Source organism: Lissotriton vulgaris, chromosome 2_1, assembly GCF_964263255.1.
Source record: "Lissotriton vulgaris chromosome 2_1, aLisVul1.2, whole genome shotgun sequence".
NCBI lineage: Eukaryota > Metazoa > Chordata > Amphibia > Caudata > Salamandridae > Lissotriton > Lissotriton vulgaris.
The window spans coordinates 1,559,144,897-1,559,171,401 of NC_141687.1; the positions used below are offsets into that span (position 1 = coordinate 1,559,144,897).

Consider the following 26,505-nt stretch of genomic DNA (forward strand, 5'->3'; position numbering starts at 1 on the left):
AACATAGCATAACAAAACATAGCGTAGCATAACAAAGGATAGCATAGCAAAACATTGCATAGCATAACAAAACATCGCATGACAAAGCCTAGCCTAGCAAAACACAACAAACTATAGCACAACAAAACACAACAAAACACAACAAAACACAACAAAACACAACAAAACACAACACAACAAAACACAACATAGCATAGCAAAAAAAGCATAGCATAACAAAACAAAGCATAGGATAGCATAACAAAACAAAGCATCGCAAAACAAAACATAGCATAGTATAACAAACCATAGCATAACAAACCATAGCATAACAAAACATAGCATAACAAAACATAGCATAACAAAACATAGCATAACAAAACATGGCATAACAAAACATAGCATAACAAAACATAGCATAACAAAACATAGCATAACAAACCATAGCATAACAAACCATAGCATAACAAACCATAGCAAAACACAACAAACCATAGCATAACAAAACACAACAAAACATAGCATACATAGCAAAACATAGCAGAGCAAAACATAGCATAGCATAACAAAGCATAGCCTAGCAAAACATAGCATAACAAAACATAGCATAGCATAACAAAACATTGCATAACAAAGCATAGCCTAGCAAAACACAACAAAACATAGCAAAACAAAGCATAGCATAACAAAACAAAGCATAACAAAGCATAGCAAGGCATAGCATAACAAAACATAGCATAGCAAAACAAAGCATAGCATAATAAAACACAACAAAACATAGCATAGCATAACAAAGCATAGCAGAGCAAAACATAGCATAGCATAACATAACAAAACATAGCATAGCATAACAAAGCATAGCCTAGCAAAACATAGCATAACAAAACATAGCATAGCATAACAAAACATTGCATAACAAAGCATAGCCTAGCAAAACACAACAAAACATAGCAAAACACAACAAAACATAGCAAAACAAAACATAGCATAACAAAACAAAACATAGCATAGAATAACAAAACAAAGCATAGCAGAGCATAACAAAACAAAGCATAGGATAGCATAGCAAAACAAAACATAGCATAGTATAACAAAGCATAACAAAACATAGCATAGTATAACAAAGCATCGCATAACAAAGCATAGCATAACAAAGCATAGCATAACAAAGCATAGCATAACAAAGCATAGCATAACAAAACATAGCATAACAAAACATAGTATAACAAAACATAGCATAACAAAACATAGCATAACAAAGCATAGCATAACAAAACACAACAAACCATAGCATAACAAACCATAGCATAACAAACCATAGCATAACAAAACATAGCATAACAAAACATAGCATAACAAAACATAGCATAACAAAGCATAGCATAACAAAACATAGCATAACAAAACATAGCAAAACACAACAAACCATAGCATAACAAAACATAGCATACATAACAAAATATAGCATAGCAAAACATAGCATAGCATAACAAAACACAACATAGCATAACAAAACAAAGCTTAGCATAGCATAACAAAACATAGCATAACAAAACATAGCATAACAAAACATAGCATAACAAAACATAGCATAACAAAACATAGCATAACAAAACATAGCATATTAAAACACAGTAAAACATAGCAGAGCATAACAAAGCATAGCAGAGCAAAACAGCATAGCATAAAAATATAGCATAGCAAAACACAACAAAGCATAGCATAACAAAACAAAGCATAACAAAACAAAGCATAACAAAACAAAGCATAGCATAACAAAACATAGCATAGCATAACAAAACATAGCATAACAAAACATAGCCTAACAAAACATAGCATAACAAAACATAGCATAACAAAACATAGCATAGCATAACAAAACATAGCATAACAAAACATAGCATAACATAACAAAACATAGCATAACAAAACAAAGCATAACAAAACAAAGCATAACAAAACATAGCATAACAAAACATAGCATAACAAAACATAGCATAACAAAACATAGCATAACAAAACATAGCATAACAAAACATAGCATAACAAAACATAGCATAGCATATTAAAACACAGTAAAACATAGCAGAGCATAACAAAGCATAGCAGAGCAAAACAGCATAGCATAAAAAATATAGCATAGCAAAACACAACAAAGCATAGCATAACAAAACAAAGCATAACAAAGCATAACAAAACAAAGCATAGCATAACAAAACAAAGCATAGCATAACAAAACAAAACATAGCATAACAAAACATAGCATAACAAAACATAGCATAACAAAACATAGCATAACAAAACATAGCATAACAAAACATAGCATAACAAAACATAGCATAACAAAACATAGCATAACAAAACAAAGCATAGCATAACAAAACATAGCATAGCATAACAAAACATAGCATAGCATAACAAAACATAGCATAACAAAACATAGCATAACATAACAAAACATATAGCATAACAAAACACAACAACACATAGCATAACAAAACACAACAAAACAGCATAGCTCAACAAAACAGCATAGCTTAACAAAACATGCATAACATAGCATGGCTTAACAAAACATAACAAAACATATAATAGCATAGCAAAACACAGCATAGCATACCAAACACAGCAAAACATAGCATAGCATAACAAAACATAGCATAACAAAGCATAGCAGAGCAAAACATAGCATAGCATAACAAAACATAGCAAAGCATAGCCTCGCAAAACAACAAAACATAGCATAGCATAACAAAACACAACAAAACATAGCATAACAAACAAAGCATAGGAGAGCAAAACTAAACATAGCATAGCATAACAAAACAAAGCACAGGATAGCATAACAAAACATAGCATTATATATAACAAAACATAGCATAACAAAAAACAACAAAACAGCATAGCTTAACAAAACAAAACATAGCATGGCTGAACAAAACATAACAAAACATAATAGCATAGCAAAACACAGCATAGCATACCACAACACAACATAGCATAGCATAACAAAGCAGAGCAGAGCAAAACATAGCATAGCATAACAAAGCATAGCATAACAAAACATAGCAAAACAGAGCATAGCATAACAAAACATAGCATAACAAAACAGCATAGCATAGCATAACAAAACAAAACATAGCATAGCATACAGCATCACTCAGCACCACCACAGCATCACTCAGTGGCACAACAACATCACTGAGCTCCACCACAGCATCAATCTGTGCAACCATTCAACAACAACTGGTTCAAATATGTTATCTCAATGTTTCAAGCTTTATTACAAATGTAACAAAAAGATGTTAATATTTGACATATGTTCTTGGATTTTCGTCCCAATAAAATACACTGAACATAATCTTCACAAATGTTATTTCCAAAACTTTAAGCTATTGCCATGATAAATTACAATAACTTTTATTTAAGTATTAATTATTAAAAAAAATTAAAAACCATTTTTATTTGTAATATCAATACATGTAAGTCACGTAAATTCAACACATATTGCATTACAAATGCCATAGGTGTCACATTTGCGAAAGTTATAACTATTGGCATGGTAAATGACAAAGCTACTAATTTTGCTATGTTCAAAAACAAAACTTAAATAAAAAATGTGTCATTTACAATACCAATAGCTCAAACTTTCCTAATACGAGACATATTGCATTGCAAATGCTTGTTTTTAAATCGAACGTTTAGTGCTTGGCATTGAGTTGGCATAGTTATATGATAATACAACTTTAGTTTACGTTCAAAATAACCCCAGCAATTCACACAAAAAATAAAGTTTGAAGTGATGCTGTAGTGAGGTATGGTATGGTCTTACTTCACCTTACAAAAACTTAGAAATTTACTTACTAAAACAAACAATAACGTGAAGTTATAGTTAGCCCCTCTAATATTAATTTAAAAACTATGGGTTTAAAACAAACAAAAACACTGAAATTTACCAATTCTATTTTACTGCGTTAACTAGCTTGCACCCCTACCATGCACTGCTTCTTACCTCACATATTACATCATCCATGACATGAGAACATCTCAAATGACATCACTGATGATATCACTGATAACACTATTGTCATATGGGAGGGATTGGTTATTGCTGTGCAAACTGTAAAAGTATACATGTTTGTAGTTTTATAACTGTATGCATGATGACTGCTGGCACACGCACAATTCAGTATCCATCTGTTGGATATGATCTCAAGTCATTTAGAACCAGTAGGCCTTATTGGTGCACTGGATAAAGCTATGAGACATTTCATAGATTTTTATCTGTTTAATATTAAAGGTTATGAGAAAGCCAGTGAGTCTGACTTACTTATTGTGAATTTGTTAAAGGCAATAGGCTTTTAATGGAGGATTGTTGTTACACTGTGGTCAAAATCTAGGGCGTACCAGATTTGCACAGTAATAATTCTTGGTAGAATCTCTTCGGAAGGTCTGACAGGCTTACTAATTTATTATAACAAACATCAAATACTATTTTTTTTTTCTGAAATAAAGAAAGTAAGAAAGATAAGAAAAATGCTGTCACTTACAGGGCAATTAGCAAACGCTATAGAGCCAATGTCTGAAGCAGTACGCATGCGAACATAATAACATTCATCACGGGGAAATAGGTCAGCCACTGCAGACACTGGCTCTATTGCCATTGTCTTTCTGATCAAATTCACATCCACCTGAAAATAAGTGTGCTTCACTGTCAGGACTGGTGGGCAGGTTTTCAGTTTTATATTTTTTTCTCTCATTGCTATTCTTCTCATCTTTTTATTTTCATTATGTTTAGAACATGCTACAGAGCTCCCCACAGGGTTGCAACTGGCTGCTTTAAATTTTAAAGACATCCGATTAGGATTAAATAACAGCAAAGATCAGAAATTCAAAAGAGTGAAAAGATTTCCCCCAGGTGCTAAGACAAGAGATGTGTGTAAACGAATTTGCTACGAGTCAGGAATAAGAGATCCAAGTCCCACAATATATCGATGCAGAGTTTTGCAATATTAAATTAACATGAGACTGGAAGGACGGCATTCAAATTAGTTAAACTGTAGAGGAGAAATGAGTCCTTTCAAGGACCTGGTTTAAAGACGATGCTCTGAAAACAGGACCTGATGTAAGACTGTAAGAGAATTGCCAGTGAACATTGATTCCACATAAATTGTTGATAAATGACCATTAATTAATCAACCCTTAGTAGGAGGCATAAAATCCATTCACAGAGATATAACCTAACTTCACAGAATGTGCAGGCAATGTAATATTGGCCCTGCCTAAGAAGGAATCAATGTGTTGCTGATCCAATATTTAGAAATGGGATTTGGCACCTAACAATGTACAGGAAATGGGGGCGTGGCCAAACCGCCGAACGAAATGGCCGCGTAGGCCTGTAGCTCCGCCATTGTTTCCCCGTGAACCGCTCGTCCTGGCGGTTGTGGCAGCAATGTCGTACTGAACAGCGATGCATGGGGTGTAGGAGGTGGCGGTGCGGCTGCCGGTGTGAAAGTTGGCCTGCCTGCTGATCGCGACGCACACCGGCGCCGAACTACATAATCTGGGCGTGGTGCGGCCTGCAGACACAGGCGGTGCCTGGGACTCAAGTAGTGTGGAGGCCGGAGTTGGGGCGTGAACTGTGGGAGCTGCCACGAGCCTGAAACGTGCGGCAAATTTCTGAGGTGAGCTGTTGCGGTGGGGGCCAGAAACTGATGAGAATCCACTAGCGGGACACGGATGCTCCAAGGAGGCCCCACGGCATCAGGGGCTGCGGGTGAGCCTGGGGACCGGCCACCCGGACGAGATCCGCGTTGCCTGCATGGACTGCTCCCCTGCGACCCTATTGTAGGAAGCATTAGTTAGCCCCCCATCCTTCCTGCCCCCCACTGCTGGCCATATGATAGCGGCGGGCCCTGCCTTGGCGCAGATGAGCCTGGCCCAACATTATACGTCCTGCACAGCACTGTGAAGATCCACTGGGGCATTGTTCAGATAGCTGCAGAGGCTTAATTGTTGCAGTGACAGGTTTGGTGGTCGAACCCATCCCTTGGCTTCTTTGTTTTACTTATGCTGGAAGAATGACCTGCTCCAGACTGGACCACATCAGGGGAGGGCAGAAAGCAATTTGAATAGCATCAACGCCCGGTGCAAGGGTGATCTCATGCTTATCTCACAGCGGCTGCTTTGGCGATTGGGGGAGAGGCGAGCCCGCATCGACCCGCACTGCAGAGCAAACTCTTCCCACACCCGACACCACCCAGTTGGTCTAACAAAAAGGTGCTGACTTCACGGACTGAATCACTGCACCTCCAAAGCTTGGGGTATGGGGCCTAAAGACACTAAGCAAAGCACAATGACCTATAAATCACCTGGGACTGTATTGTAGTTCCTATATTACCCACACAGGACCTGCGCATTTGGATACATAACCTGTGGGATTTGTGGCAGACTAACTCTGAGCATCGCTACGAAGTGAGTTAGCCTGTTTGCATTAGCTAGCTCACAGTGCCACTATAATCTCCTCTTGTCGGGGAGAGAATAGTTTCTAGCAACCTCAGAACATGACAACCCTGAGCCCTTAGCATCGTGGAAACAATGTACTACCTTTCGTTCAGTCACTCATGCTCACTTACTTTGTTTCAGAGAGTTACACAGAAGAAACAGTCAGGCATTGTTACAATAAGTATTTATTGCACAGTTCTTATAGTGTAAAATATATGTGCTGCAACAACCATTAGACAGTAGCCGAGATATATGATCAGCAGTACAGTGAATATAAAAGGATAGTACAGATTTACCAATTTGACAGTCAAACACATACATGGGTATAAAATGCATTATAAAATAAATTGTGCATACTCCTATGATGCCTATCTAGATGTACCTAAGTGTACCTAGCATGTGAGTAGGTGTAAAGCTAAGAATCCCTCTGGGTTAAGTCTAACCTCATTACCTGAAGCAAGAGTGTAGGACCCCGTCCTGGTCTCGAGTTGGACACCCTGCAAGGGATGTTGAGACCACTGTCAGCTGGAGCGTTTGAATGCAGGAGCCTCAGCGGCTCTGGTCAGTGTGTCTGCCTGGAAGTCTCGGTTCCCTCTAGCTAACAATAGCAAGAGGTGCTGTATTTATACAGAAAGTATCTAAGGTTCCTTTGTCCCTTGTTTCTTGCATCAGCCATTGTTGGGTATGAGGATTACATATGGGATGAACCGTCTACGTAGATATGGGGAGGAAGGTGGTGTAGCCCCAGCCTGGTTTCCAAGAATCCTTATGAATATTTATTTATACTGCGTCAGTCCAAAGATGGAGTCATAGAACGCCATTGTTCAGGGAAATCCTCCTTCTGCGCACAGGACTAGAACTAGGTAAAAGTTCAATCCTAAAAGGTTCGTTACTGTGTAGTGTAGAGGAGGTGATGTAGGTGAAAGAGTATAATGTTCCACGGGCCTTTATTAGGGTACCTATATAAAACATAACAGCACCAGTAATATGGCGCAAAAGAGCAGCATGGCGGAGGGAGGAATGTCGCACACGACTGAAGCAACTGGGCCTGACAACGTGTTACTAGAACGGAGGGCGGGCTTCAGGGCCCTGGACACTCGTTTTAATGCCCTGGACAAGAAGTTGGAATCTATGGAGGCCTGGCTGGATCAGCAGGAAGGGCATCTTACCACGGCGGAGGGCAGAATCTCCAACCTGGAAGATGGCGTTGACCAGACCACCAAGAAATATGACATAATGGAGAAACTTCTCAAAGCCGTCGCCAATAAGAATGAGGATTTGGAGGCACGCGGACGGCGGAATAACATTCGTATTAGGGGGGGTACCCGAATCTACCAATACCGGGCGGTTAGACCATTTTGTGGAAACACTTCTTACATGTATATTTGGCGGGGAGTCCTTCACCATTACGTGTGTGGTTGAACGTAAGCACTGCATTCAGGGACCGCGACCCAACCCAGGGTGCCCGCCTAGACCGATTATAGCCTGGTTATTGAACTTGGGGCTACAGCCCCATGGATGGCGCAAGAGAAGGGCAAACTTGAGTGGAAGGGATCAACCATATCCATGTAAACGGATTTCACCTCCATGATGCAGGAAGCATGCAGAAAGTGCTGCAGGGTGAAGGTGACCCTATGGAAGATGGGGTTACGGTACGGAATGTTATACCGGACACGGTTAAAGGTGGACATTGACGGAAGGTTTTGCATCTTTGACACCCCTCACGACGCCCAGAAGTTCTGCCAGCAATGCTCTAAAGCGGGGAAGAAACATGGCACAAAGTCCCTGCAGCGGTCGCAGGACATACCGGACTCTGGTGCAAGTGCTGATCTTTTCTCTGCCAGCTAGTTATACCGACTTTTACTATTACAGAGCAGCGGTCCGATGAGGATTGTTTTCTGACATTGAGTTGCAATGCCTTGTTTCCATACCAGTGGCGCATTGAAGCACCGCCACAAACAAATACGATACATTTATGCAGACACTTGGAGCCAACGTTAAGGGAAGCAGCGGGGTGTTGCTACCCCCCCCCCCCCCCCCCCCCCCAAGTGCGGATACACCTGTTTAATCTATGCTAACTCACAGTTTAATTTTTTTTGTCTGCACAGTCATTTAATCATGGCCATAAGGGATAGGGATTTTCCCTTAGAGGTAGGCAAGGGGGATGAGTGGTGGGTGGGGTGGTACTGGGTTTGCAGTATGGTTTTCTTACAGTCGTCATTTGCAGTGCAATAATAATGGTCCAGGTATCAGTCAGTTAGAAATGCTCATTATAGATCATGGTTAATAAGGTGATGGCGGAAGCCTGTGTGGTAATGATGTCCTGGAATGTCAGAGGCCTTATCAACACTCGTACGTGACTAACTATATACAACGCCATTAGGTGGGCATTACCCTTATACAAGAGGCCCATCTGGGAGCTAATGCCACAACGTCACTTGCCTCAAGATGGGGGGTACATAAATACTTTGCAGGGTACAGCACATATGCCAGAGGTGTTGCAGTGTTGATACATAAACGGGTGCCGTTCTGGGAGGTGGAAGTTTGTCGGGATGCGGGCGGTATTTATTGGTGAAGGGCTATCAGCTTGAGCACTCTGTCTTGATTGTTGATGTATACAAGCCGAATGTTGATGACCCAGTTTTGTTTTTACACTATTCACACCCACATGGAACACATAGGGGGAATTTTAATGTACTACTCGATCTAGAGCGCGATAGCACAGCACATACGATAGGAAGGAAACCCAGGGCGAGGCGGGTAGTGTTGGACACTATAAAAACGTTTGGCTAGTAGACGCATGGAGATACCACTGTCCGGATCGTGAAGGGTACACCCATCAGCTCCCCACAACACATGGACGCGCTTGGATACTGGTGCCTGTCTGTTGGGTTGAAGTTATGGATCGACACAGTCACACACCTGCCCAGTACACTGTCATTTTCCAGTAGTGGTAAAACTGTGGGTCCCTAGAGCAGGGGGGGTAGAGCGACCTTGAAAATTCCCTGATATGGCTCTGAGAGATACTGTTTTTGCAACTGAATTGGGGGCAGCGATCACTGAATATTTTGCAATTAATGTAGGGTCAGTGGAGTCCAAGGCCACACTATGGGAATCATTTAAGGCTTACACTTGGGGGGTGTGTATCTCAAAAAGTGCTGGGGTGCTCAAGAACCTGCGCCGCACACTTGCGCGGATAGAGACACAGTTCACAGAGCTGGACCGTGTAGAGATAAACACAGAAAATCCACTCGATCTGCAGAGACTAGCCGCGCAGAATTCCGGGAAGCAGCTAAACACGAAGGCAAACTTCCTAGGCAAATATGCAGTGGCTAGGCGATATGGGGAGGGTGAAAGGCCGGGCAGAACCTAAGCCAGACTGATGCAACAGTCAAGCAGACCCACTTATATAGCCAAACTAATGGGACATGATAAACAGCGGGTAATTGGGAATGTTGGCTCCTTAAAGAAGTATTTAACTACTACACAAATGTATACGCTACCAGGCTACCTACAGACTACAGTGACTACCATGACAAGGTCTCGTTGGTCTGGATGGAAAGAGCGCACCAGGAGTTTCTAGCCGAGCCCTTTCGGAGGATGAAGTTAATGCCCTGGCGGCTCCAAAGCGCCAGGATGGGTTTACGGGCTGTTTTACAAACAATACAAAAGTCTAATCACACCCCATTTCATAGATATGTATCAGGAGGCACTAGAGGCAGGGGTACTCCCGCCCATCCTGAGAGAAGCGGTTATAATCCTGCAACCCAAACCCGGAAAGGATGTGCGGCAATGTAGCTCATACCGCACACTTTCTCTTTTAAACTTTTACATTAAGATACTAGCTAAAATCCTGGCAACTAGATATGCATTAATTGCGGAAAAACTGATCTCTCTGGTGCAGTCAGGTTTTATTCCACACAAATCTACAGCCCTTAATCTCCATACATTATTCGCCGCGCTGCACAGGATTTCACCGACAGTTCCAGCAGCTGCTGTCCTCCTTGATCCGGAGAAAGCTTTTGATTCGCTTGAGTGGCCCTTAGTATATGCCACAATGGAATGACTGGGGATACCGGAACAGTTCTTGGCAGTTGTTGAGTTACCGTACTCTTTGCCTACAGCACGTATTTGACTTAATGGCGCACTGACCAATGCATTTCAACTCTCCAGTGGAACGTGGCAGGGATGCCCACTATCTCCCCTGTTATTTGTAGTGGCATTCGATCCAGTGATGGGGCATCTACTGGAAAGGCATAGTCATCGGGGACTACAGTTCCACACTGGTCCCCTACTGCTTACGCTATATGCCGATGACATTATATTATATGTAAGGCATCCTGACGATAACCTAAATCTGCTGCTCCGGGAAGTGACGAGATATAGTACTAAATCAGGCCCACGTATTAACTGGGAGAAGTCGGAGGTATTTCAACTACATGTGGTGCCCTGTGACAGAACGATGGATTACCCACTGGCCTTGTGGGACGACTCCGTTAAGTACCTTGGAGTCCACATCCATAGGGAAAAGGATCGTATTGTCCGATTGAACTATGGCCCGGTGATGGCGAAACTGGGGTGCAATATAGATCGTTTGTTGAAACTGCCCCAGTCAATGGCTGGCAGAATAGCTTTAATTAAGATGGTGGTACTTCTACAGTTTTTATATCTCTTCTAAAATATTCCCATACCGTTATATAGTAGCCTCTTTACAGACCTGCTTACGTTGTTGATACGACTCGTGTGCGGTGGTGAGCAAACCCACATTAGCTGGGACACCCTAATGCTGCTGTATGAGAAGGGTGGGTTTGGGGTACCTAACTTTCAGATTTACTATCTGGTAGCACAGGTGAGTTGATCCAGACACTGGTATCATGCTAATGCCGGGATCCCGTACCAGAGACCCGAGGCAGATCTGGTTCTGCCGGCATCCTTTAACACCCTGCTGCCTTGTGGGTTCTCGTGTGACCAGCGTGACATCCAGACATTGTCCACAACCAGCTGGGCATGGCATACATTACCACGAGTAACGGAATCCCGTATATTCGACTCATCTGTGCTGCCACTCACAGGTAATGGCTGGGTTCCCATTTTACAAGAGACATTATTGAAGCGAACGCTGGCCAAATATCGGCTGATAACCTTTGGCGGCTTGTTGCCTGGCAGGCACATTTTCTCACGCACGGAGGATCCCCGCGTTAGAGACAACACTATAATGGATCACTTTGTGCTGAAAAGGTTGCAGCGGGCAATGTGAGCAAGCATGTATAGTTACTCTTTGGAGCCTCCTGACTTTACAATCCTGACACGGGAAATTAAGGGTGGGGATGGGAACCAATTAATGGCTCGGATGTATAAGGCGGCAGTGGCGCTGCTTCCGTGTCATGATACGGGTGTGCGGGCGGCTTGGGAACGCGACCTTGGTTGCCCATTTACGGATGCGCAGTTGAGTCGGTGCTGCGCACAAACCCACTGGGTCTCCCCTAACCATTGGCACAAGTTGTTAAGTTTTAAATTTCTATGGAGGGCATACAGGATGCCTAATAAATTAGATTGTATGGATCCCTCTTGTACACATGAGTGCCCGAGGTGCCGCTCCCCGGAGGCTGACTTTGCACACATGACATGGACTTGCATTAGAATAGAACACTACTGGAGGTCGGTCTATGGTGAAATATCCTGAATGGTGGAAAAAGAGGTTACACCCTCGCCCACGATGGCGCTGCTGGGGTACATGCAAGAACTCCCCAAATCCAAGCGTAGATTTGTTGCAATTGCGTACCTTCTTGCTAAACGCTAAGTGGCTATCAAATGGGCTTGCAATCATGCTCCCACACTGCATGCATGGCTTTACAGTATGACACACTGCAACATCACTAGTGATACCTATGCACAACTGCAGCCACCTGCTGCCAGGCCCGTAGATATATGGCAACCATTCCAAGCTACACCCAGTGGAACCAAGGTAAATAGGGACATATCTGAGGCAAATGTACCATTGTAGAGATCCCAACGTTCATAACTGGAGTCTGTACCTGATTTTTTAACAGTATAGATTCTGTATTTAATGATATATTGGTCTATGCATATACTTGGACATATGACTATGTAAGATTTTGTTTTAATCTTGTTGCGAACACTGCACTGTGATGCCATGCTCTTTTTTTCTCTCCTTGTTGTACCTTTAATACATTTTTTAAAAAACACAATGTGCAGGAAATCGGAGTAGACTCAGGAGATCTGGGCAATTTTAACTACGGCAAGACGGACTGAGATAAGCGAAGATTGGGAGGTAAAACCTGCATCCTGATCTCCAGTATCAAGTAGCAAGTGCAATTGAAGAGTAAATGCCCACTTTCGCGTATGCAAAAACTGCAGTGACGTTATTAGTTCTCGGGAGTCCAAAGCCCATGGGCTTCAACATTAGAATCTAGACATTGTGAAAATAATAAATAAGAAAGAGACCAAAAGACTCTTGAACATACAGTCATAACTGCAATCTCAGCAAAGACACAAGTGCTGTTACGTGCGCCTCCAACGAGGCAGTGAATCGGTAGCCTTTTTCTTCTCTATTCCATTTGTTATGCTGCATTTCAATTGTTGGGATTCATCAATGTTTTATAGTTAAACATATGCAACTCTAGCCACATATTTCACTCTGAGCTTCTCAGGGAGGTCAGCAAGTGCTGAAAATGGATATGAATTACGTTGGCAATAATGTTCTTAAACGGAGACTGCATTCATCACTTTCTATCCTTCTGTGAAGTGTTCTAATGAGAGTGAAACAAGAGGCAAGAGTTTTATTGACGAAAGGAGCACTGGGCATAAAATAATCACACTAATGCTTCTAAAGCACTGTCTCATACATGCGCCACCTCTGTGCACTGGTATTAGCATCTTTCTGATCTCTTGTCAGCGGCATTGGACAAGGAGCCATTGAAACCAGAACATGGCAGTGATCAGGCTTTCAGATGTGGGATCTTATTAATGGATCAAATGAGACCATTCCCCAGAATGGGAAGGAGGGTGAGTCCTCGAGGAATCTGCCATTTTTTAGAGTCTTTCCCAGAAAGACCACAGGTATGTAATTTGTTGTTCTGATAGAGATTCCTAACCGCAGATTCCTCACCTTTTGATTAGATACAAAAGCAGTACCTCACCAGGTAGAAGGTTTATGGAATGGGTCAGACCAGGAAATACAAATCGGAACAAATCGGGTAAAGTTCTCTCACCGCTGCACCTGGCTGTCCAGCGAGTTGCAGTGGTGCTTTGTGAAAGTGTGGAGGAGTGCCCATGTAGTTGCATGGGAAATGTCCAGAACTGGCACCAAAAGCGCTTGCAAGGCAGTAGCCGCTTTCGCTCTGTTGGAGTGAGCACACAATCCTTCTGGGGGATTGCTTTTTAACCAGCCAATAGCAGATCTTATGGCATAATATAATCCACCTAGAGATGGTGCTCTTTTGCACTGCTTTACGTTACGTTAAAATTATTTGTACCGCGCACTTTCACCAACGGTTTCATGGCGCTCTTGACAAGTACAGTGATCTAGGGCTAGGGGGTTTACTCGTATGCAGACTGGAATAACAGGGTTTTTAGTAGTCTGCGAAAGCAGTCGTAACTGGGACATAGACGAAGTGTGGATGGCAGGGAGTTCCAAGTGGAGGGGGCCAGAACAGAGAAACTCAAACCACCGTGCTTTTTGCGTTTGAATTTGGGGACCACGAGGAGGTTGAGAGATGCTGAGCGGAGAGCTCTGTGGGGGATGTAGCGTGTCAAGACAGAAGAGATGAAGGCGGGGCTGAATCAGAAAGGGCCTTGGAAAGCTGTGCATCCCAGCTTGAAAGTACAGCGCTTGGATACAGGGAGCCAATGTAGACTACGGAGAAGGGGAGTAACATGCTGATGTTTGGGCTGGCGGAAAATCAGACGGGCAGCCTGGTTCTGCACCAGCTGCAGCCGGTGGAGGTGGCATGCGGGAATCCCCACATACAGCATGTTGGCGTAGTCGAGCCTGGAGGTAATGAGAGCGATGATGACTTGAATCAGGGCATCTCTGGTGAGAAACCTGCTGATTTTGCGAATCCGCCTAAGATGGAAAAAACAGGATGGGGTGACAGAGTGGATTTGTGGTCTCATCGAGAGGTCTTCAGAAATAATTACCCCTAGACTTTTCACTGTGCTCACTGGAGTGGGTGCCATCCCTAGGGATGCTGGCCAAAAGGTGGTATTCCACGGATTGGTGGGGCCCCCCACAAGTACTAGCTCAGTTTTTGTGGGGTTCAGTTTTAGTTGGCTGTGATACATCCACTCAGCGATGGACAGCATGATAGACTGAAAATTGAGACGGGAGGAAGGAAAGGAATCAATGGGGAAAATTAACTGAAGATCGTCCGCGTAGTTGAAAATTGTGACCGGAGAATTGCGGAGGGAAGCTAATAGGGGTTGCAGATACAAATTAAAAAGAAGGGGGGATAGTGCAGAGCCCTGTGGAACACCGCAGGTGAGGGAAGTGTAAGGTGCAGAAACGGTGGATAGGTGAACTGCTTGTGAACGCTGGTCAAGGAATGATTTGAGCCAGTCAAGGGCCACCCCCTGGATGCCGGCATTGTGGACACGGTCGATCAGGATGGCATGATCGACCGTGTCGAATGCTGCCGAGAGGTCTAACAGGACAAGGGCCTGAGAGATGTTTTTGTCGGCACCTTTCCTGAGGGCGTCCATGACTGCTACTATGACCGCCTCGGTGGAATGGAGGGGTCTGAAGCCAGCTTGTTGGGGGTCCAGGAAGGAGGATTTCTCTATAAAGGAACTCAGGCAGCGGGTGACATAAGTCTCCAAGATCTTTCCTAAGTAAGGGAGGAGGGAGATGGGTCGATAATGACTTAGGATTGTGGGGTCCGCGTTGGATTTTTTTAAGATGGGTAAAACAGCTGCTTGTTTGAAAGATCGAGGGACCTCCCCCGTGGCAAGAGAGTTGTTAAGCAATGCCAGAGGGGGGTCCGGACAGGCTAGGAAGGCCTCCCTCAAGATCTGAGGGGGGCAGCAGTTGTTAGGAGAACCTGAGCTAACTTTGAGAAGAAGAGAGGAGAATTCTTGTAGGGAGATTGGAGGAAGCTCCGTCAAGATGCTGGTGTTCCTGGGGGGAAGGGGAGGAGGAAGAGGGGATGAAGGGGTCGGGATATTGTTTTTTATGGTTATGATTTTATCGATAAAGTAAGAGTTTAAGGAGTCGCACAGGGTTTGGGTTGGCTGGGGTTGGAGAGTGACCCTATCAGGCAGGGAAAGCTCGTTGACAATTGAGAGGATCTCCTTGGTTTTGTTGTTAGAGTCCATTATTTTTTGGGAAAAGTAGGCCGTTTTAGCTGTCAAGATCGATTTTTTGTAAGACTTGAGAGAGTCAGCATAAACGATTTTGAGCTGCGGGTCGTAGTTGCGCCTCCAACGGCGTTCAGCTTGCCGCAAAGCAAGTTTGTCAGCTTTAAGTTGGTTCGTGAACCACCGTTGAGCGTCGTGAGGGCGCTTAGCTTTGATTGTTTTAAAAGGGGCAACTTTATTACTTGCGAGAAGTAGCCATTCATCGAGATGGTCAGCCTGATCCACTAGCGAGGTCCATGGCGTGGGTGCAGTGGAGGCCAGTATGGCATGAAAGTCAGTCAGATTTGCCCTTTTCCAGTTGCGAACTAAGAGATTCTTAACGAGGGGGGGAGGGCACGAAGTGTGAAGATGAAGATGAAAGGAGATGAGGCTATGATCGGACCAAGAGCAGGGGAGAAGGACAGCGGGGGGAGAGATGTCGAGATTGGACGTCCAGACTTGGTCAAGGATGTGGCCTTTGTGGTGGGTAGGTGAGTGGACGTGCTGGGAAAAGTTCATGCTAGTTAAGAGGTCGGTAAATTCCGATGAGGATTGGCTTTCGTGGGCATCTGAAGGCCAATAATTGAAGTCGCCGATAATCAAGATATTGGCATGATTAATCGCAAGTTGAGAGATGGAATCGCTGAAGAGTTGGGGGAAGAGAGGCATATATTCAGGGGGCCTGTAGACGATGACACAAATAAAGGACGACTTGGCAGAGGAAAATTTAAGAGCTAAGCATTCAGTTTTAGGAATAGATGTCACGGTGACCTCAGAGAATTTATGTTCAGAGCGGATGATAGCCGCCACCCCGCCGCCCGTCTTCCCAACGGGCCGGTTGGCTTGCATAATGTAGTATCCCGTAGGGATTGCTGCAAGGATGTCAGGGGCTGAGTCCTCAGTGATCCATGTTTCGGCTAGGAGAAGGATATCGATGGTGCTCTGATGTAACAGTTGAAATATCTCGAGCTGGTGGCGTATGAGGGAACGGGTATTAAGGTAGTGGATGAATAGGGAGGCGGAGATCGGAGACAGTGAAGGGGAAAGGGTTTGGGAGGGGTCGTGAGGGGATTCAAGTGCAGGGATATCAGACGGAACAGGAATACCACAGTCCTGAGCCGCCCTGGCAGTGCGTGCAGGAATAGGCCCTGAGGATTTGAGTCTCAGGAGGTCGGTGGAGGAGTAAGAATAAAAATGGGCATTACGACAGGGCCCTGGGCCTGGTCGGCCGCGGACGGGCGCAGACGGGCTTGACTTGTGCGCGACTTCGGCGCGAAGTCGGCGCTCCCGCTGCACTCGTCCGCTGCGCTTCCTCCATGCCGCCTTTAAATACTGAAGGTGAAGGAGCACTAGACCGCTAACCTGCGAAGATTACGTGCAGGGCGGAAGTGGTGTCACGAGCAGGAAGTGACGCTCCTCAAGCTGACCCTCCGCACAAACAGCACAGAGCCGGGGCGGAACGGGGCCACGAGCGAATGGAAATGCAGGTGAGAGGATCTTAGGGGTGTTGCAAAGACAAAGTTCAAAATCACAATTTAAAATGCTTTTTCAAGCGTGCTATTAAAATCAGCAGCAAAATAAAGATTTACATCAGCATCCACAACAACACACAACCGCAGCCTAGATCGCCGCGTTTGTCAATGGGGCGGGAGCTGGAAGCGAGAACTATTTACTCAGCAGGCTCGGCAGCACTAGACCGCTAACCTGCGAAGATTACGTGCAGGGCGGAAGTGGCGTCACGAGCAGGAAGTGACGCTCCTCAAGCTGACCTTCCGCACAAACGGCACAGAGCCGGGGCGGAACGGGGCCACGAGCGAATTTCTCCAGAGAAATTGGCAAAAAGCTGGTCATTCTGGAGGTAGTCTTTGATTTGGTCAGTGTACAAACTCAAGGACCCCTTTGGGTCTAAACAATGGGGCTGCACTGCTCTTGCTTGGAGGGAAGAGACAGCGCATAGATGGACAGCAAGGTAATGGATATCCCTGTGAGGAAGGCCATTACTAACTTTCTCAGAAATGTCACTTTGTGCAAAGGACTAGTTTGCCTGGGAAAAATGAGGTGTATGGCTGTACCACAGGCAATGCATGCAGTTCCCGGACATATCTTCCCAATTTTATGGTGACAAGGAAAGTCTTGATGGTGAATAGATGGCGAGGACAACTGTGCATAGGTTTAAAAGTAGGGCACATCAGGTAAGTAAGGACCAAATTACGGTCCCACTACAGCATGACAAATGTTGTTATTGGGAATATATGGACCAACCCCTTCAAAAATCGCATCACAACCGGTGACTTGAAGAGGGATGACTGATTCAGCAAACGCATGAAGGCTTGAAATTAATCCCTAACTGTTACCATACCATAGTCTTGCTGGGCAAAAGAAAGACTGAACATGAGAACTTCAGACAACTTCCCATTTAAGAATAGAATGTTACAAAAAAACAAACTTCTCCCAGCATCCGACGTGTGCAGTCTTGGTGGATGTATGCCTGGCTGTCAAGGTAACATTAATCACTTCATGAGGAAGGTCGAAAGCCATAAACTGTTGCAATTCAATCTCAACCAATGGATTTGTTGATTGCGCAGGCTCGGTCTTGCTGCTATGACAAGAGGTTTGACCAGAGGACCGGATTAGAGGACATGCTCATGGACAGAATTTCCGGGTACCACATTCTCCTTGCTCAGTCTTGAGACACTAGGATAACTTGAGCCTGGTCTTTCTTGATCTTTTTAGTTCTTTGGGCAAGAGTAGTAGGGATGGAAAGGTGTACAGGAGTCCCAATGACAGCGGAAGTCGTATCCAAGTAGGAGCTGCCTTGGGAACTCCAATTCACAAAATCTTGTCACTGTGTATGCTCTGTGGTGCTGAATAGATCAAGCCAGGAGCATTCCAGGCAACGCTGATGAAGTTAGTCCACCCAGGCATTTAAAGATCCTTGCAGATGCTAAGTGCAAAGGGAGATGCCCTGATTATGCAGCCTCTTCGAGAGGCATAGCGCCTCTTGGCACAAGTACAATGACCCAAAATGTCCCTATTTGTTGCAATAGCACATGGCAGTAGTGTTCTCAGTAAGAACCTGTACCCATTCCCCTTTGATGGACAGAAAGAATGACTTTAGTGCCAAAGAAATCACTCTCACTTCCAGCAAGCGAGTCTCTGCCAGAGACCAGGTCCTCTGATATCCACCTTTAATAGAAGACCTCCCCAACCCAGAAACACTACATCCATCGCTACCATCAACTCTGAATGGGAAGAGGGATCTGCCGCCAGTTCAATTGCAGTTGAGCAGCCACCAATGCAGGTCTTTTGCAGTCTCCTTCGACCCCAGGGTGGTCTCGGACAAGTTCCTGTGATGCTGCACCCACTGAGACTTCAGCCCTCACTGCAGAGCCTGCATGTGCCACATATGTGGTTCAAAGGTAAAATACAGTAGGCCAAGAGGCCCAGAATTCTCAGAGTTACTCCCACTGAGACCCAGGTCAAGGGTTGAAACCAGCAGGATGATAGTCTGAATGTACTGGACTCGTTGAGGAGGTAAAGCTCAGTAAAGCACCAGAACGGCTCCAATGAAGGGAATCTATGATAAGGGGTTCTGGTGTTATTTTGGCACGTTGATAGAACATCCCTATATCTTCACCAGGTCACTGCGGACTGCCAGTTACAGAGATATTTGAAGACGGATAATTCTTGGTCAGCGGCCACCATCATAACCTTTGTGAATACCCGAGGTGTATTGGTAAGGCCAAAGGGTAGCACTAAAAACTGAAATTGCTCTTGGCCTGCCTGAAACCACTGGTAGTGCCTGTGGGACTGTAGGATGGGATGGTGGAAATAGGCATCCTACAAATTCAAAGTCACCATGCAGTCGCCTAGATCAAGGGCCAGAGTGAACATTTTGAACTTGTCCCTCCAGAGGAATAAGTACAGATGGCAAAGATCTAGAGTGGGACAAAGGCGTCTGGTAGTCTTCGGCACCAGGAAATAACAGGAGTAACAGCTGTCCCGATCTCTGGTGCCAGCACCATTTCTACTGCTTCCTCTGCTAAGAGAGCTTATACTTCTCCACAGAGTATGAACAAGTGGTCCTACGAGAGGTGTTGTGTGATTGGAGGCATATTCAAGATGTGAGAAAGGAAAGGTAGGGAAAATACATCTCACGAACTGGAGAACTCAGTGGTTGGAAGTGATGCTGCTCCCTCTGTGGAGGTGAAGGGTGATGCGACCTCTGACCTGGTGAATGTGTGCAGCCGAGGGCAAATTAAAGAGCTTTTGAGGCAGCTGCAGGAAGGCAGCTGGGGTCTGGAGAGCATGGAAGCGGTCAGCCTGTTTTCTGGCCTCTTGCTCGAAATGACTGGGAGGCCTGTTGCTGCGGAGGTATTTATTGTTGTTGTCTCCGCTGGTACACCTGCTGAAGCCTTGAAAGGGATGAAATTGGTGAGTGGCCATAGAGCAGGCTGCAGTAAGCATAGAGAGCAAGCAGTGGCCTTACTCTCTTTAACCCTTCCTAAGGCAGAGTCAGCCTTTGCCAAACAGCCAAGAGCCGCCAAAAGCCAAGTCCGTCAAGGAAGGTTGGATGTCCAAGACAAAACCCGAAAGACTACCCTCGTCCCGACTGCACTACGCAGTCGGTGGAATTCAGGCCTGGATACTTCACTGGGTCCAGAACATATAAAATCAAACATTGTAACGCTGGACGGATTTTCTCTGGGACTGCTGGTAAGATGTCCACCAATCTGTCCCACAATGCGTGCAAGTACCTGCCCAGGAGGTAAGATGTGTTTATCGACTTGGGCGAGGCTTGCAGAGGAGAACATTTGCTTGGCAAATGTCTTCATACATTTAGATTCCCTGTCCGGTGGATTCGTGGGGAATGACTAGGGTTCTGGCAAGAGTGGTCTTGGGAGCGAAAGTCCATCCATGCCTTCCGGCATGGAATTGTTTCTTCGGGCTTCAGCTAGCGAAGTTCGCTGATGGAGTTTTACGTTGCAGTCGTGGATGGCCTTGGGTAGATTTTGGCATAGCAGTTGCACAAAGCAGAATCATGTTTGGAGCCAAGGCACCAGAGAGACAAGTCATGGGTGTCAGTCACATACATGATGGGCAAAACACTGCTTTAAACTGGTTGTCAAAGCTCCATATGCGCATCAGAACGCGTGGTAAGAAAGGAACTCACACCAAGACACAGCCAAGGCACAGATGTGGCTTAAAAAGTGGGGCCAAGACATCACATCCAAGGCAGGTCAGACTTTTTTCTAATCCCGTTAAAAGGAGAGTTAATCTTTAAATACGTGTTTACTAGCCCAGCATGCAATAGCTACTAAATACTAAAAACAACGGTCCTAAATGTTAAGTGGGTTGCAGATGAAGTCCTCTGGCGGTGAACTGAATCCAGAAGGGCTCTCTTTATATGGAAAAAAAGTTGATCTACCCTGAGGTACCTTTCTGCACCCTTAAACTGAAGTCCCCGAGATGAAACATTGTGCACTGATTTAAACAGTGTCCGAGTTTTTAAGCATTCATGAACAGAAGTGGGAAAGGTCTTTGTGAAAGCAAATTCCACAATTAATAATTCTGTGTTTTAAATTAATACTGGAGAGATGCAAATGAAATGTTTTCATTATTTTTCATAGAATTAGGTTTTAATAAATTAACATAAGTAGGGCTAGTCATGTATTTTAAAATGCGTGTGAGGTGCAGTGCCTGACAATGTCCCGTTTTCTCGTTCTCTGCCTGTGCATCAGGTAGCCTCAAATGTGGCCTTCATTACTTGATTAATTGTGCAAAATTCTACCAGCTCTATGGTCTTGCTTGCACTATAACATTTTAAAGAACAAGTTGATTACCTTCAGTAACACCTTATCTGGTAGAGGCTATCTATCCGCAGATTCCTTATCTTGGAATTATCCTCAGGTGTCAGACAGGAGCTGGAACTTTTTCTTGCGCAGTAGCCCTGCATGCCAGTATGTGATGTTAACCGGCTCCGCATGGCATTGTTCGCGCCAGAAGTGACATGTGTGGCGCCTATATAGTTACCACACCCCAGCGCTCTGTCGTCAGTTATGTTTTGCGACTTTCTGCGCCAGAAGCGCAGAGCTATGAAGCACAGTGACTGACCACTGGAGTGGAAAACTAAAGCCCTGAAAGGGGATAGCCCTGTCTCTAGAAATCCATTCACAGAGTGGGGAGGTTGGGTGTGGAGGTCAGGAATTTGTGGCTAGGTAGAGTCTCTACCAGATAAGGCGTTACAGAAGGCAAGTAACTTGTTCATCTGACAGAGACCTCTAGCAGCAAATTCCTTATTGTAGAATAGATACCCAAGTAATACCTCCCTAGAGATAGGTCTGTGAACCAATTTCACAGGAGTAAGTCCTGCAGGACAGAATGGACAAAATGCTAATTCCTACAGACCGGACTGTCCTGGCAGTAGTGTTTGGTAAACGTGTGAACGGAAGCCCACATAGCCGCCTGGCAAATGTCCGGGACCAGGGTTCAATTCCCCGCCTCGGCGGTTCTTTGGCTCAAAAATTCCACAGACCTGATAATTCTCGCCTCTGTGCCTATTCCAATCATGGAGTCCCACTCTGCAACTCTGGGCAATAGCTTGCTTAATCTCCACAATGGCTCCAACAACGCTAAGGATGCCTGGCCTCCACCTTGGGGGTGCCCAGGTGTGGACGCCTCACAGGTAAAGCCAGGATGGGTTCCACAGCGGTATTCGTACAAGCGCCTTGAGACCCTGGCGGGTGAGTAGTGCGCTATACAAGTATCAATTTACAATTTACATTTTTACTTGCAGTTCCTAAATTCCTACATGTGTTTTACGACTCTCTGCTACTGGGGGAGGCCCCTGGAGACTGACAGCCTCGATCGGCCTCACTGACTATGATCCCCCAGCCTTAGAGGAACGCACTCTCTCCATGGTCTCCAACCTGTGCTCTCCTACCCTCTTTTCAGACATCTTTCCAAGCCCTAAGGTGGTTGCACTTAGTGCCTCTCCGTGCAGGTGCCGACTTGTCCTCCCATCACTAGCTGTCAGAGCTCAGCATTTCTCTTCAGAAAACGGAAATCCACCGGCTGATGCCACGCTGGTAGGTGATGGACTACTGTGTGTGGGGCCCTGATCAGAAGTGCCTTTACTCTGAAATGAAAAGAAATGCACCCTGCTGAGAAGTGCTGGTACTGCCCCACAAAACTAGAGGGAAATGTGTACATTTGCAAGAAATAAGGCACGGACAACATAATTTCCTTGTTGTTTATCTTACACAAAATATCCCAGAAGTTAAAAGTTTAGTATGAAATAAATACACCCAGAAAGATATTAGCTTGGTTAATCTAGAACCTTTTGCATCATTAGCTAATTGGGTGCCATCTAATTAATGCAAGACGCGGAAAGAGTGATCAAGGGTAAGAGAGGAAACAAAGTGGTAAATGAGAATAAGAGAAAAGAGAGAGAGCAAGGTGTAAGCCGACAAGAAATGAGTCCTTACCTGCCGTTCAGTCTTGGAGGCCATGTCTGTGTCCAGGGGAAAGCAAAAGCACGGCATGCATGTGTTGAGGGAGCCGAGCCGAATGCATGCACATCGTCTGTCCTGCGCGCGATGAGGGAGCCGAGCCCGCACACATCTGCCGTCGCTTGTGCCAAAGCTGCCAGCCGTGCGCGTGCACATGTCCTGTCCCCGTTCGCCCACCAAACCGACAACAATAGGTCTCGCCAAGGCGAGCAGCGCATGCGCTACATCGCTAGCTGAGACCTAAAAAGGCGTCCATGACCCCACCCGCTCTGTTTGTTGCAATATCACATGCCGGTGGTGTTGCCTGTGAACATTTGTTCACAGGCAATAAGCCGTTGTATGATGGAGGGTAAAAAGGCTTTCAATGCCAGCCAGATTGCTCTGCAACAGGTTGATAGAGAGCCCAGATTCCACCAGAGACCAGGGACCTCTGATCTACACCTCTCCCAGATGGCCTCGCCATCCCAGGAGTGAGGCATCTGTCATTACCATCAGATCTGGCTTGGGAAGGGAGAGCGGTCTGCTGCTAACCCAATCACGGTTCCTTAACCACCACTGCAGATCTCTTGCAATTCCCTCCGAGATCTGGACCATTTAAGAGAGATTCCCCCGATGCTGTGCACACTTGAAATTCATGTCCCACTGCAAAGCCTGCATATGCCAGCGGACATGCGTCTCAAGCAAAATGCAGGAGGCCATGAGGCCCAGCAGCCACAGAGGCAGTCTCATCGAAATCCAGGATAGAGGCTGAAACATCAGTATGATAGCCTGAAAATCCTTACTCACCATTCAGAAGGATAGGCCCGAAACTTCACTGTGTCCAAAACAGCTCCGATGACGGGGTCAGGATAACCCCAGCAAATGCAGAAGGTCTGCCGTAGTGTGTAGGTGGGAGATCACAACCTGGGGCAAGCCAGCCTTCATCAGCAAGTCACCGAGATAGGGGAAGACTGGCACCCCTGATCTCCGCAGATGAGCTGCCCCACCAAGGGGAAAATACCTCAAAAGACTTAAATGAAATGTCCAAAAAAGTTTGCCAAAAATTGACTAAGGGGTAGCTACCCCAGGATCTGCGCTGCCTGGAGCAGAAAGAATAGAACTTGCATCAGCATGCTGGGGTGGCGCCTATATAGGCACGTCACGTCACGTAACTTCCGGCGTGGCCGCCACGTGGAGGTAAAGGACACCACCTACTAGCGTGCAGGTTTACTGCTCAAGAAAAATTTCCGGATCCAGTCTGACGCCAGGGGATAATTCAAAGGTAAGGAATCTGCGGCTAGAAGTCTCTATCAGATGTGTATTATCCTCTGTTCACGTTGTTACTGGAGCGGATGCAATTACAACTGTATACAATTGAAGGCCACTTCCTTTGCCTGAACGGAGATGTTGTTTATATTTTTAATGTGCATTGGTTTTCTGTTGTAGGGCATAACGTCGGAATAATCAACAGATGTACAGTAAAAGTCATTATACTATGTGACGCGTTTTCTATTTTGCTACTGGATAGCTCGAGTAGCTGTGAGGTTTCTCTGTGTATAAAAACTCACTATTTGGGAGACGAAGTTGAGATTTCTCCTTGCTCCTTCAGAATCAGACTTCCGATCAGGCCTTTCATTGATCTGAACTTAGAATATTTTATGTTGCTTCTCTTCTGCTTTACTGACCAGTCTATAAGAAAAATGCTCTTTGATTCTCATTTGCTTTGTGCTAGACTGTAACCAGTGCTGGCTATTAATTAGATGAGGGTTCAGTTTCCATTGAATCATATTTTACATGTATTTGCATTTGATAAATATTTTTAATTTATTGACTAACCATTGCCTTCTGATTCGGTATTGACTTCTTAAAATGTAAATACCCCTTTAAGGTTTGTACTTTGAACCCTGTCTTTTATGGATTTTTGTATTTGTATTCTCTGAGCAAGTTTTTAAAATTGTGTTATGGTGCTCATCTTCAATGACTCACACTTAGACCCAATCTATCAATGACCCCTTTGACATCTTCAAGACTTGGTGCCAACTCAATGTTGACATTTAATGGAGCTAAATAAATGCCTTATGTAGACTGTTGCAACTGAGATGTGGAAGCATGCATTCTTTCAATATTATGAGCTCTATCATGCTCTATCATTTATGGGTGGAAAGCCGAACTTGTTTGAAGGTCACCATCTTTACCTTTCTGGAGGCAAAGTGTTTAGCATTACAACGCCAAGGATCGAATTAAACTCCCCTTTTCATTCTGTAACTCTGAAATAATTCCAATAGATACTCCACCCTAGTGGATCCGCGGAAAATAACTTTATACTGCTAATTACAAGGAGAGTGTTTTCGTAATGCAAAAATTCTGAGTAATCATAGAAAAAAAGCAAGTGCTAATTCAACTGTGTCTCCAAAAAAGATTCCAGAACATGTAGATATGGTAGAAGGTTCTCAAGGGAACTCACAAACTCCACAAATATGTATGCAAGAATCTGCCCTAATACAGGGAACAAATTAATAGCTCACACAATTCATGAGGAATCAACTCCGTGACTGTGCGGATTTCCTCCACATTAGCAAGGAACACCTAGAGAAGGTCATCATAGCACTTGGGTGGCGGGGAGTGTGAACTTGTTGAAATGACAGCATCTTCCAAAACCCCCACAAATCTATTTAGTGCTGTGAAGTGCAGGTTTTTCGTTTTTTTTATTGTTGGGGAACAGGGTGTCATATACCCAAAGACTTCCCAGCGAGACACACATACATGTCTCTGTTGTATATCAACTCTTTGTACTGGGCACCCAGTTGCTGACGTGCTCTGGTACGTGCTTGTTGGAACTCGGTAACAACACTCTATAATTTGACAATGCTTCAAGTAATGTATGAATTAAGAAGCTTCCATTCAAAAAAGCCTCTAAAAGCCACAGATTTCACCGAACGTATTTGTAAAAAAAAAAAGTTTACAAAAATTAAAAAGCCTGTTTTTTATAAAAATGTTTTTATCATTCTTCAGCTCTAATCCTACACATCACACTTGATGGTATTATAGATGCTCTCAGAGCTGTTTTTATTTCCCAGATGATGGCAGGACTCGCATCCTATGCTCAACTTGCTGCCAAGAAAGGTTATTAATATAGGTATTTCAAGGAATGTCTTTAGTTCCCAATCTAGCTCTGTTA

At 44.6% G+C, this 26,505-nt stretch overlaps 1 protein-coding gene across 1 annotated transcript in view; it reads right to left on the minus strand.

Moving 5' to 3' along the window:
• The window catches only part of DARS1 (aspartyl-tRNA synthetase 1), a 519,463-nt gene that overhangs the window by 338,313 nt on the left and 154,645 nt on the right, over positions 1–26,505 (minus strand). The gene's annotated exons all lie outside the window — the stretch shown is intronic.